Below are 15,158 nucleotides of genomic sequence, written 5' to 3'. Positions count from 1 at the left end.
TCGTTTGCTTTTGATGAAGGAGTGAATCAGTAACTCACATATTAATACAGTGATTACTTTCAATTACTAGTGATTTTAGTTTGATCGCTTGACTAGCGACCCAAGTTCGATTCCCAGCTCGTGGTCCTTTGCCGATCCTTCCTCTTTTTCTGCTCCCCACAATTTCCTAACAGTAAAATCTCCACTGTCCAATCCAAATAAAGGTGAAAACACTTTAAAATAATTATATATATATATATATATATATATATATATATATATATATATATATATATATATATATATATATATATATAAATATATATATATATATATATATATAAATATATATATATATATATATATATATATATATATATATATATATATATATATATATATATATATATAAACAAGCTGTTAAGTTGACTGATGCTTATTATAAATATGCACAGTTAATTTTTTAAATAATAGTCATATTTAACGCAAAATGTTTACTAATTTTTTTGTTTGAGTAAAATTAACTAATTTATTTTAACAGTGCATAAACCAATGTGTTTGCTGGAATATTAGAATATAGCTCAATTTCTTTTTTTATTTAGGAGACAGAAACTTTAGCATTGTGCAACTTGATTTTTAAAAGTACTACATTACACACTGCATGAAAGGTTGTCTGTAAAAAAGGCACATTAAAAATACATCCTCGTTACATTATTTAAAATTATTATATAGCAATAGCGTAAATGCATTTGTGCCATCTCTGAGCAAGCTAAAACAGTCTGTGTAAATGCATCTAAAGCTAAAACAGTCTGTGTAAATGCATCTAAATGCCTCCTGCTTTTTGTTGATATTGATTTAATTGCTGTAAATCCAGTCTTATTGTTTAATTGCATCTAGTTCAGATGTAAGAACTTATGTTAAAAGATGATGCATAAAATTGGTAAATGCCACTGGAATTCATTACTTAACGACACAGTATGTATTTTTTGCTGCAAGAGGGTGTGTATTTACAATGAAAAAAGTGCAGATTGATGATGCTGTGACTGAGTTTGGAATCATGGGAGTTGTCATCATCAAGCTGTCTTCATTATATCCAATGGGACTCCTGCGGAAATTATTCATGAATGAGCTAAATGAATCAAAACTTGTGCACAGGCAACGCTGCAGAAAGCAGCAGAGCTTTTATTATGCCGCAGTCTATCGCTTCCTGTTGCTAAAGTCATGATCATGTGTGGAAGAAGTAGGTCTGTTTATTATTCTAAATGCATTATAAGTTTCTGTTATAATGATGCTTTGTGCAGTCTAATTAAATGCAAGACATATTAAAGCTTCTTTGGTGTTTCACTGTGTTCTTTAAAACTAAATTGGAAATTGAGGCTGTATGACATCATTAACAATGCAACACAGTGCATGGTTGTGTCACTAGAGTTAAAATTGCTTATTTTATTATGAATGTAGCTGGATTTGAACATTCTTTTGAATAATTTGGGATAATGTAATTACATAAGTAAAATGTGTAACCCTGTTCTACAAAATAAATCTGCTGCTTTTTTCTTTTAAACTACTTAGTTAAAATTAGCTTACTTGTTTTATGTTCAATCTATTTATATTTGTAAAAACTATTACATTTTGACTTTTATTTGTGTTGGGACAACATGAAAGTTTTTTGTGAACCCATCATTTTGAATCATACATATTATGCCTTTAATGGGGATAAATAAAAAAAGTCTTTATCTTTGCTTCACTGAATCCTGAAAACTGACCTCCTTTTTGGTGTTATTTTTGTGTGTGCCACCCTGTTATTAGTAGGGTGGTTTTATAGAAAGACGAGGAAACACAACATTTCTTTTTTTATTGAACCCCATGTCAACACTCCTGTACCAATGTGTTTAAACCTGCATTTCTCTGTTTCTGCAATGTGCTGAAAATTGCACAGGTGGAGACAGGTGGTGTATTGTTGGGAAAATTATTAATTTGGATTCGATAATGAGAAGTTGGCATGTTACATATTCCCTCCCTGTATTGCTGTGATTAAGCCATGCAGCTGTAGTCACAGGTTGTTATTTGCGTGCACAGATCAGCAGATATCCCAAAAATTCATTCTTTCATTTGAGAGATGAGCAGAGTCTGTCATTAACTTTCCTTATTCTTGACTCAGTATCTTATCAGAAGGTGTGTTTTGTATTTCTAACAGTTTTTTTTTTTCACATTTTGTTTTGTTGTTTCATTGAACAATGGAAACTTTACAGTAGACATGGTTTTCCTAACAGGTGATTTAGAAAAATCCAAACATGACGGTTACTTGGCACTGCAAACATACCACTTTTGTTCTTTTGATATATCATATACAGTTGAAGTCAGAATTAAATTATTAGTCTTTCTATAATTTGATTTTTTTTTTCACTTTTTAAAATATTTCCCAAATGATGTTTATCAGAGCAAAGAATTTGACACAGTATTTCTCATATTTTATCTTCTGAAGAAAGTCTTAAGCCCCAGTCAGATCACACGATTTTTATTGTCAGTTACAAAAGTCGCTATGTCCGATTATGCAATTTTGTCTTGATAAAATCTTGACTTGTCGTGGGTAACAAATATTACCAGACTACACGTTTCTTCCCAATCAGTCACAAGTGTTGCTATAACAATATTTCTTATCTTAATTTCAGTATATTTTTTAAAATTCGTATTTTAATTTCAATAAACACTGATGCTTGCTGACTACTAGGCTACATTATTTAAGGGCATTCAATATGACATTGATTGGATCAAACTCATATTTCCTTTTTAATTTTAAGATATGTTCTGATAATATTTAATTTGTTTGGTATAATTTGTATCTTAATTCTAATGTATTTTTGTTGGTCAGTTATCTACTAAATAAACAAGAATAACGAATAACATTAGAGGTGAAGTGCTTCAAAACTAGTCTGGTAAATGTTTAAGTTCCAAAACATGAATTGCCGTAAGATTGTGTTGGATTCTTAAATATAATAATCTAGGCTGAATAAAGATCAAGTGAAATATTCACAGTTTCAGAGAAGCCTATATTAAACTGCTTTCACTGTTAATGACAAATTTGATCAAGCAGGACATGCTTTTACAATGTGTTCACAGCGCTGAACATGACATTACTTTGGAGAACAAACTCTGTTGGAAGGATGAGAAAACTCAGAAAGTCATTGTGAGAATGGAGATGTCTGCATACTTGTGGCAGTCTGTCAGATAAAATTGCTTGAAACACCTTAATATTTTAGAGAAAGTAGTTAGTTTATTTATTTTTTTATTTATTTATCAGGATCCCCATTAGCCACTACCAAGGTAGTGGCTATTCTTCCTGGGGTCCATCGAACATAACACAAAATTACATTAATACACAACAACAAAGACTAATAAAAACATTAAAATACAAAATTCATACATAACATCCAAATCAACAATCCACTTAATATTGTTCCATTAAATATTTTTTAAATGATTTTTTAAACCTCCTTTTACTTGTTACAAAGCATGTAATGTCTGACGGCAATTCATTCCATATTTTCATTCCTCTATACATCACAGTACGTTGCTTTGCATTAGTTTTTGAAATGGGAAGCAAAAAATTTCCTTTTAATGCATGCCTGGTGTTAAAATGGTGACTAACATTACTATACAAAAGTTGACTGTACAATACACTTGGAACTTTTAACACAGAAATATTTCTTATAAAACACAGCAGAGAAACAATTACCCTATCCTTCACCAATAACCAACCTAAAGTTTTATGCATTTTCATAATATTAACTCTTCTATTGCAGTGTAAAATGAGTCGTGCCGCTCTATTCTGGACTAACTGTAATTTATCTAAGTCTTTACTTGATGCACTTGACCATACCATTGGACAGTAATCTAGATAAGAAAGAACAATTGCCTGAACAATTTGAGAAATACAGTACTGTGGTAAAAATTCAACACATCTCTTAATAATTGATAAACCTCTCCCCATAACTATTACCATTTTATCAATCTGTTTTGACCACTTTAACCTACTATCAAGAAGAACTCCAAGAAGCTTAATTTCCTCTACCTGTTCAATAGGCACACTCATTACAGACAAATTTAACTGTGGTTTACATTTAAATTGAAAGTTTGATCCAAACACAATACTTTTGGTTTTTGTTAAATTTAAAACCATCTTATTATTCTGTACCCACTTTACCACTAATTGTAACTCCTCATCTAAATCAGCAGATAATTTTTCTATCGATGCCGCTGGTAAATATAATGTTGTATCATCTGCGTACATAACTGCCCTTGCTTGCTTTAAAACCAGAGGAAGATCATTGGTAAAAATAGAAAATAACAATGGTCCTAAACAACTTCCTTGAGGCACACCACATTGCAACTCTTTCACCTCCGAATAACTTCCATTATAGAATACACATTGCCTCCTACTAGTCAGATAACTTTTAAACCAACGCACAGTTTGAGAAGTAAATTTATAACACCTTAATTTTTCAAGCAATAATTCATGATCAAGTACATCAAAAGCAGAGCTAAAATCCAGCAAAACTGTTCCTACTAAATTACTCTCATCAAGCTGTACTAAACAATCATCAATTATTTGTGTTAATGCTGTTCCTGTTGAATGGCCTATTCGATATGCATGCTGAAAGTCAGAGAATAAATTGTTTTCTTTAAAAAATAATTGAATTTGTTCACACACTATCGTTTCAAAGACTTTACTAAGAACTGGCAATAAACTTATTGGTCGACTATTAGCCCCACTAAAACTCAGTGCTCCATTTTTCTGTAAAGGAACTACCTTTGCTTCTTTCCAAGCTACAGGGAAAATTCCTTCTTTAATACTCACATTGAAAATATGACAGACTGGTTCCGCCAAACAACTGGCCACTAATTTTACAAGGCGACCATCTAAGTTATCCCTTCCTGATGGTTTATCTATATTTATCATTGATAATTTTTGCTCCACTTGTTGTACATTTACTTGCTTCAATTCAAAAGATAGAGCGGAGTTTGCATAACCAATAATTGAATTATCTCATAAATCATATCCTGTGACCCACCCATAAGTAAATATGCAGTCTATGTTTTGATCACCTGACTGGCGCATATTCATTCATTTTCTTTTTTGGCTTAGTCTCTTTACAAATCTGGGGTCGCCACAGCAGAATGAACTGCCAACTTATCCAGCATGTGTTTTATGCTGCGGATGCCCTTCCAGCCACAAACCAACACTGGGAAACACCCATACACTCTTGCACTTACTCACACACTCTACGGCCAATTTAAGCTTATTGAATTCACCTATACTGAATGTCTTTGGGCTTTGATGTAAACCGGAGCACCCAGAGTAAACTCACACGAACACAGGGAGAACATGCAAACTCCACACAAAATGCCAACTGACCCAGCCGGGGCTCGAACCAGGGACCTTCTTGCTGTAAAGCGATTGTGCTACCCACTTCGACACATTATATGATATATTATTGATATATTTGATATTAAATGATATAACTGAGAAATTGTGTGTTAGTATTGCAGTGTCACCCACTTAATGGAACTAGTCGTGCAGAACGGGGAAAAAAATAAACATGCTAGACTTTCTGCGAAGGTGTCATGAAGTGTGGCGGACATGGTATCGATTGTCATGAACTATGCCACATTACACAAGAAGAAACAATCAAATCTCATGTCACAATGGCCATTTGTCGTTTACGAATTCCTACGACACCCTACGTCAAGGAAATTGTGCCGAAATTATGACAAATTTGTGTGATCTGACCAGGGCTTTATTTGGTTAATTTCAGCTAGAATAAAAACCATTTTTAAAGAGCCCATATTATACATGAAATAGGGTCATATCTTGGTTGTAAGGGTTGTAAGTTAGACTCCAACAACAGTCTAATATGCATGCAAAGTCAAAAAACACTTTCATGGTCTTATAATCTGCATTTATTTTTACCTAATTAACCCAGCGACTCCTGTATGAATCGTCCAGTGATTCATTTGTTCCCAAACCCCTCCTTAGCGCGAAGCTAATCTGCGCTGATTGGACCGATGACAGCCTGTCACGATTGGTCGACTGCCTTCAGTCAGAGAATGAAATGCCCAATAGCTAATCAGCAATATAAAAGTAATCACAGTTCATACGCGCTCCATAGTGTAGGCGTGGATTTTAGCTGCCACACACACACACAAACACACACACACCTCTGGACGACAACGCTTCCGCTTCCGCCCGCACCCGCCAGGTTTTAGCCTGAACCCGACCGCTCCCGCTTATATTTAGAATTTCTTGTCCCGGTGCCCGAACCGCCCCGTTTTCTGCCCGCCGCGCCCGATCCCGCTAAAGAGCGGGGGAGAACATAACCGAAAATCACCCAGCAAAACAGTCCAGAGACAGCCAGACAGAGCTCTCTCTCTCTCTCTCTCTCTCTCTCTCTCTCTCTCTCTCTCTCTCTCTCTCTCTCTCTCTCTCTCTCTCTCTCTCTCTCTCTCTCTCTCTCTCTCTCTCTCTCTCTCTCTCTCTCTCTCTCTCTCTCATACGCGCGCACTAACACATACACACAAGCGCCAAGCAGACACACAGGCAGGCAAAGCTCTGTCTCATTCGCATAGCAATATCCACGATATTGCTAGACAGCCCGCTCCCGTCCCAAATTAAACCTGTTACCGACCGCTCCCGCGATTGATTCGGAAATTTATGCAGACCTCTACCACGGAGCTCCGTAAACAAACAGCACGCGTCGCGTTTTTAACGTGACTTTGCACGCGATAAGAGAATATAGCCAGTTAACCTGATACAGTACACTCGGTTACAAGTAACAAATCACAACTAAATACATTTGCAAGCTAGAGTAAACGAGGCAACAACTTTAACCGCACGTACTTACACTTGAGAAATGGAGGAAGAAACTCATCCTGACGTCCATTAGTAAGTAACTCTTTACTGATCCTTACTTTAACAAACGCAGATGAAGTATTCTTTGTAGCCTGTAGTTTCCAGAAGTTTCCAACTGGTTGGTTATAATGCTGAGGTTTCATCTCTGGGTAGAGAATCGATAATGTCCATCTGCAGTGTGACTTCAATCGACCGGCATGTTTGTGTGCGTGTGTTTGTGGGTGTGTGTGTGTCTGGGTTTCTGCGTCAGAGGGCGGGGCCTCAGGTTTGAAATCTCCCGGGTTTGCGCGTGCACGTGAATAACTTGGTTTCGTTCGTACGTCATGGCGAAACACCTAATGAATCGGTATCAAGGCGACTCGTTTGAAGCACTATGAGTCGACTCTTATATAGATGAATCAACCGTTTTAAACACTGTATTCTTACAGGTTTAAGCCTTAGCTGGATACTTCACTTCACTTAGAGCTGTGTTACACACTACATGGAGGGGAATTTTCAAAAACCCATAATATGGGCTCTTTAATAAAAAAAAAAATAATAATAAATAATAATAATAATAATAATAATAATAATAATAATAATAATAATAATAAATAAACATTTTAGGGTCAATATTAACAACCCCCTTAAGCAACATTTTTAACAAACCATCATTATATAATGTTTTGCCCAATTACCCTAACTCACTTAGTTAACCTAACCTAGTTAAGTCTTTAAATTGCACTTTAAGCTGAATACTAGTATCTTGAAAAAATTATTTACTGTCATCATGGCAAAGATAAAATAAATCAGTTATTAGAAATGAGTTATTAACACTATTATGTTTAGAAATATGTTTAAAAAAAATTTTTTCTAATAAACAGAAATTGGGGAAAAAATACAGGGTGCTAATAATTCAGCAGGACTAATAATTTATATATTGTATATATTTAGCCCAAAGTTCAGATCACAATATGGTTTTGATCCCCCTTGATCCCCCATCTGTGGATAAATATCCATTTCAGTCAAATGACAAAATTTATTTATCATGAATCTTTGTGAATCATACTTACGGTATTAAGGATACAGTATGCGTAAATGAATCATCGTTCACTATTTAATATCAAGACATCAGAAAGAACGATTGGTTTCTCTTGTGCCTTTTTTGGGTGTGTGCTTTCTTCTTTTCTTTTTTTTTTTGTTTTGTTTGTGAGATCATGTTCCAAAAATGTAGTGAAAAACATTTCGTGCCATGACAGGTCATCCAATCTTCCAGCATAATGAAGTGAATATTTTTATGTCAAACATCGCACTCACAAAAGCATGCAAGAAGCGTTCCTGTCGTGTCAGTGTGTGGTTTGGATTTGACTTATTTCTGCTATCTGGATCCAAGTAGTAAAGAAGTAAAATTGACAACATTATTTCCTGTGGCAAAATCATTTATTTATTAGAAAATAATTGTTTGATTACATTTATTTATACATCTGTAAGCTCTTGTAAATTCAGTTGTAAGACTGTTTTCACTAAGGCTATAGTACAGCATACAGTTAAAAATTATATTATATTATATTATATTATGCATATAATATATTACAATATTATAATTGTATAACATATCAATTCTGCTTTTTCTTACAACAGTAAAATATATTTTAAAATTGAATTAAAATAATTTATATGATGACAGCAATATTTTTTTCAGAAATCAATAATAACAATAATAATAATTATTATAATAATAACAATAACCAGTGTTGGAAACAATAACTGCTTAATTTATGAAATAAAAGAAATATTAAAAAATAACAATAATCCTACAAAATATTAAATAGTAAGCATAATATATTTTAAAATTGAATTAAAATAATTTATATGACTGAAAAGCAAAACATTTTAAAATCAATATGCTGATTTGGTGCACCTAGAAAAAAATAGTAGTAATATTAATAATATTAATAATAATAAAAAAAATAATACCAGTGTTAGAAACAATAACTGCGTAATATTTGTGTGGAAAATCATTCATGAAATAAAAAAATATACAATAGAGATAATAATAATAATAATAATAATAATAATAATAATAATAATAATAATAATAGTTGCCAGTGCTGGCAAAATCGTTCATGAAATGAAAAATACACAAAAGAGACCCAACCCATCTCTGGGAAACATCCACACACACACACACACACACACACACGCACACACACACACACACACACACACACACACACACACACACACACACACACACACACACACACACAAGGGACAATTTAGCCTACCCAATTCACCTGTATCGCATGTCTTTGGACTCTGGGGGAAACGGAGCACCCGGAGGAAACCCACGCGAAGGCAGAGAGAACATGCAAACTCCACACAAAAACGCAAACTGAGCCAAGGTTCGAACCAGCAACCTTCTTGCTGTGAGATGACAGCACTACCTACTGCGCCACTGCATCACCCAATAATGATAATAATAATGATAATAATAATTACTAGTGTTAGAAACAATAGCTGCTTCATATTTTTGTGGAAAATCATTCATGAAATAAAAAATATACAAAGAAAAAAAATAATAGTTACAACAACAACAATAATAATAATAATAGTAATAATAATAATCATCATCATCAACATTGTCATCTTCATCAACATTATTACCAGTGTTGGAAACAGTAACTGCGTAATATTTTTCTGGAAAATAATTTTATAAAATAAAATAAAAATAATAAAACAACAATAATTTGAGAATATAGTTTAAATGTATCACTATATGATGTTTTTATGATATATCAAACAAGAACTGAATAGCTTCACATTTAAAGGAACCTTGCTAAATGAAAGTGCTAATAAATTTCAGAAAAGAAAAATCCCTATTACTGACCCCAAAACCTTTTAACACCAACGTACGTCATTGCATTTGTTTTCCACACAGAAGTAGGAGAGGGAAAAATACATCAATATTGTTATACCATGTATTTATGTGTGGTAGTAGGACATTTGACGTAATTATATTGACTTGTCAGTATATGAGTTCAGTAGTTTTAATGTGCATATACTCTGTAAAACATAAGTGTTCGAGGTCTCCCTGTTAAATGCGTACAAGAATAATTTGTATGTGTTTCTGAGAGTTTCTAAATCTACATTTACTTTAGACGCCAGGATCAGGAGATTATATGAAGACTATAATCTATCCACCCTTTTCTGGCACTCTAAATCAAGTTCATTCTCCAGTCGGGCCGTCTTCCAAGGAGGTTTTAGAAAGGAATAATTTGAGGATCCGACTAATAAACCTCTTCAGTATGTAAGACTAAAAGGTCTTTACAACGATAACGTCATTCTACAGCGGTCACAATATAAATATGCTGCCGATAGGACATTTGAATGTTAATACGCAATCAGTTGATAATATTAAAACAAACATGTCATGACTAGAGCTCTTATCATTTAGGCTGAAGTCTGTTTTGACTTTGTTCCTGTGTGATCTGAGGCCCCATCCACGGTATACATCACAATAAGCTAATTAGCAATATAATTAGCATTGTAATTACCGGCTGCAATAATTACTTTTATTTATTATGTTTTTGGTGTATTTATCTGCTCTAAAAAAAAAGGAAAAAAGAAATGGTCTGGATATTAGTCTGTTCTTTAATTTGGAATTTCAAATCTTTAATTGGGTTGTTTTGGACCTTATCTAAAACAAAAAGCGCATTAAAATTTATCAGTATTTTAGCATAAATAAAAATAGCTTGTGTTAGTTGAGCTGTTTTGGTCTTTATCTAAAATAAAAAGTGTATTCAAATTGATCAGCATTTTAGGATAAATAAAAATAGCTTGTGTTACTTGGGTTGTTTTGGTCCTTATCTAAAACAAAAAGCGTATTAAATTTGATCAATATTTTAGCATAAATAAAAATAGCTTGCGTCACTTGGGTTGTTTTGGTCTTTATCTAAACAAAAAGCGCATTAAAATTGATCAGCATTTTAGCATAAATAAAAATAGCTTGTGTTACTTGGGTTGTTTTGGTCTTTATTAAAAACAAAAAGCGTAATAAAATTGATCAGTGTTTTACACTGTAAAATAACAGAGGTTGAATTACAGAAATTTACCAGAAATTTAAATTTAAGGAAATAAATTGAATGTCCGTTATGTTACGGTAAATTTCTGTAATTTAACAGCTGTTATTTTACTTTTTTTTTTTTGCACACAATAAACCGTCAAATTACAAAAAAAAAATTTTACAGTGTAGGAGTAAAATAAAAATAGCTTGTGTTACTTGGGTTGTATTGGTCTAAAACAGGGGTCACCAAACTTGTTCCTGGAGGGCCTGTTTCCTACAGATTTTAGATCCAACCCTAATCAAACACACCTGAACAAGCTAATCAAGGCCTTACTAGGTATACTTGAAACATCCAGGCAGGTGTGTTAAGGCAAGTTGGAGCTAAACCCTGCATGGACACCGGCCCTCCAGGACCGAGATTGGTGACTCCTGGTCTAAAACAAAAAGCGTATTAAATTGATCAATATTTTAGGATAAATTAAAATAGCTGTAACACTATAATAACTATACACTATGAATCATTTGTTAAGCATTAACAAATAGTTAGTTCATTATCTGTTAAGTATTAACTCTACATTACTAGACGTTAGTAAGCCGTTTATAAATACAAATACAATTGCTATTAATGAATGTATTTTCATACTTTGTCCATGATTATTTTTTTATTACTTAATTAAAGATTGTATTATTTACAAACTAGTTATTTAAGCATAGTTGGTGCTGTTTTTAAGATTATTCCGAATGCATAAGTAAATAATTAATAAACTTCAAATTAACATTTCTATGTCTTATTATTCAAGCATATGCTAATAGTTAATTCTTATGTTAATAAATACTTTATAAAGATAATGAACTAACTAGTTGCTAATGCTAAATAGATGATTCATAGTGTGTAGTTCAGGGGTCACCAACATGGTGCCCGCGGGCTACCTGGTGGAGGATCACATGTGTTGCCCGCAGGCCTGTTCTAAAAATAGCTCACCATAGCGCCACTTACCAGTAAGCTCCATCTAATATAAAAGTAATCATTTACAAATGTTATTTTGTAATTTGCAGAGATATATAAAAATAAAGTGTTGCACATTGATACATTAAATACAGGGTATTTCCTACCCTGTTAAATCATTGTTGAATTTTGTTATTTGAGAAATGTTTATCAAACCGGTAGCCCTCCACATTGATCGGTAATCAAGAAGTAGCTCTCATTTTCATAAAGGTTGGTGACCCCTGGTGTAGTTATTATAAAGTGTATAGCTTGTGTTACTTTGGTTGTTTTGGTCCTTATCTAAAACAAAAAGCGTATTAAGATTGACCAGTATTTTCAGGATAAATAAAAATAGCTTATGTTACTTGGGTTGTTTTGGTCTTTATCTAAACAAAAAGTGTATTCAAATTGATCAATATTTTAGGATAAATAAAAATAGCTTGTGTTACTTGGGTTGTTTTGGTCTTTATCTAAACAAAAAGTGTATTCAAATTGATCAATATTTTAGGATAAATAAAAATAGCTTGTGTTACTTGGGTTGTTTTGGTCTTTATCTAAAACAAAAAAGCGTTTTAAAATTGATCAGTATTTTAGGATAAATAAAAATAGCTTGTGTTATTTGGGTTGTTTTGGTCTTTATCTAAAACAAAAAGCGTTTTAAAATTGATCAGTATTTTAGGATAAATAATAATAGCTTGCGTTATTTGGTTTACATTGATATGCAACTGAAACGATACAGACTAAATTTGAGAAAAAAAGCAAAGCTGTTTAACATACGAGATGCTGAAGTAAATCTATTTAGCTTCTTTTTATCACTCACTCTGGTGAAATCTGTTTTTCAGAGACTGCACGCACTCCCCTTGTGTTTTACCCACAAACCCTTGTTTCTCTTGAAAGGATAGCATGCATAAATACACAATCTAATAAGAGCCCAAGATGGATGATAATGCCTTTTTATTAACTTACGGAGTGGTTTGTTTGGGCAAATTGAAAGTCGTATTTTTCTCTCTAAATATCTAATTGGAGTTTTGACAGCTTTTACAATGAAATGAAAGTAGTTATTGTGCTGCGGAAACAGCGGTGTTTATAAAATTCTGCTCGCGATACAAGGCGCTGACAGTGCTGGTATAAAAACATGCATTAAAAACTGTCACACCAACTGAATGTTGATTTGTCTAAGTGGCGAATGGGGAGGCGCTCTTTAAAAGTTCATCAAAATCTTTGTTTGCGTTTCTGGTTTATGGTTTGGTGGTAAAATATGTACCCATAACTGTTCTCTGTGTCCTTACAGGCATCAACAGAGAGCTGTGTAAGAAGGCTAATGTGAATGTGCAAGCAGACAGTGGCACACGGGACACAGAGCAAGACTGGAGCGCTCAATATACCTTGAAGGTCAGTGTCACAATGTACCGTAATACATCTGCAGTTTTAATGAGTGTTTTAGCAGCCAGCTACCGAATAAACAGTCATATCAGTCAGCATAAAGCTTGTTTTCTGTTCCCATTTCTGTCACATTTTCAAGTATACTCTTAAGGATTTTTGTAAAGTTACAAAAGTTGTAAAATACAGTTTTCAGACCCCCTAGTTTAAAAAATAAATAAATAAATAAATAATAATAATAATAAATTGGAATAAAAATGGCAAAAATTTGCAGACAATTTTGCAAAAAAAAAAAAAAAAAAAAAAAAAAAATATATATATATATATATATATATATATATATATATATATATATATATATATATATATATATTAAGCCAAAGGAAGGTTTTATTACTCTTATTTTTATCCACGATCTTATTTACTTATTATTTTTATTTAGATTTCTCTCCCTGGAGCATCTAACATCACATCGTCACACACAGGACATGTGTTAGGGCTTTCCCCTACTGTAATACACCTAACACACGAATTGCTTTAAAACTCATGCAAGTTTACTCCTGCACTGAAAGAGTATAATTACGAATTTTGTAGGATCGCAAAAGATTTCAACAAAAAACTAGAGGCTCTGAGTATTTAACTGTAACATGAACTGTACTTACTGTTACTGTAATACAGTTTTGCAGTATGTTAATCTATTTTATAGTTGCATTGTGAAAATTACTGTATATTTTACAGGAAATACTGTAAAAACATATAGAGCAAGATAAATGGGGTTGTAAATGTAAATACAGTATTTTTGCTGTAATTGATTTAAAGTTAGTTATTGGTGAACTACTGCCAGTAAGTTGCTGTAGGTTCAACAGGAAATTTGTGTAAGTAGTTTTTAAGCGCTAATATAGATTTGTGCCTATTAGTTTATTTATGCAAATTTTGAAATATCACATGGGAAACAAGTGATGAAAATGATTTTTAAAACTATTCATTTAATTTGCCAAAACATTTTACGCTTTCTTGAGGTGGTTATTTATTGTGTGATTGTTATTGTGGTTTTTATTTCTTGTGTGAAAAATGGATAAATCAAAATTTACAATGTTTATTTTGCTGGTGCACGTTTTTTTTTTTTTTTTTTTTTTTTTTTTTAGGTGAACAATTCATTTGTGCAAGGTAATACACTGGGGAAAGAACATTTATTTAAGTCATCTTTAATCTGTAGCCACTTTCACACAGTGATACCAATAAATATCCGGAACATTTCCGGAACGACTTTACCGGTAAACTAAAAAAAGGTGCTGTTCACAGAGGCAAGGACGTACATCGCAATTTTTCCAGAAAAGACCATTCACACATCTGTTCCAAAACACCCTTAAATTCTGACATCATTAACCTGAAATGAGATCTAAACGGCTTGTATTTGTAAACATAGAAGGGGTCAGGCTTTTGTTGATGGTTTCGCTTTTATTTGGAGCTTTAGCATTCATGCAGCTGCTTTGTCCCAGAGACTTCAGAAGTGCGAACTGCCGCTAAATGTTTACACATTTGACTACACTACAAATTTTGTAGATGGATAAGTATTGTGAACAATTTCGATGAAAACATACGGATAAACACTTTCGCATGTTGAGATGTACATAATCTGTGTGTTCACCGGCTCCTTCACATGCACATATGTCAAGCAACTGAAGCAGAGCTTGAAAGTAAACAAACAGCGGTTCATCGTAAACATTTTACCGGTATTTTCAAAAAGGGCCTGTTCACAAATGAATCCTTCACCAGCATTTGTGAAAGGGGCTAAAGTCTGACCATTTGCTTTCACGTTTGGAGTGTTTATGTCAGTTTGATGGTATGAGTCACAGTATTCT

At 33.1% G+C, this 15,158-nt stretch overlaps 1 protein-coding gene and 1 long non-coding RNA gene across 28 annotated transcripts in view; both read left to right on the top strand.

The window, feature by feature from the left end:
- si:dkey-246i21.1 overlaps window positions 1–13,504 on the top strand; it is a 76,399-nt gene extending 62,895 nt beyond the window's left edge. For both annotated transcript variants that reach the window (NR_170148.1, NR_170147.1), the window contains 1 exon segment: window positions 13,208–13,504. This is a non-coding gene — a long non-coding RNA (si:dkey-246i21.1).
- casz1 (castor zinc finger 1) overlaps window positions 1–15,158 on the top strand; it is a 333,881-nt gene that overhangs the window by 91,196 nt on the left and 227,527 nt on the right. For all 26 annotated transcript variants that reach the window (XM_087307326.1, XM_087307351.1, XM_087307357.1 and 23 more), the window contains one exon: window positions 13,208–13,308. The gene's annotated coding sequence lies outside the window, so the exon portion shown is untranslated. The remainder of the gene's footprint in view (window positions 1–13,207; window positions 13,309–15,158) is intronic.

The sequence above is a fragment of the Danio rerio genome, chromosome 23, assembly GCF_052040795.2.
Source record: "Danio rerio strain M-AB ecotype USA chromosome 23, GRCz13ab, whole genome shotgun sequence".
In the NCBI taxonomy this organism is placed as follows: Eukaryota; Metazoa; Chordata; class Actinopteri; order Cypriniformes; family Danionidae; genus Danio; species Danio rerio.
Note: the sequence above shows the minus strand (reverse complement) of the source record. Positions and strands in the feature narration are given on the sequence as shown.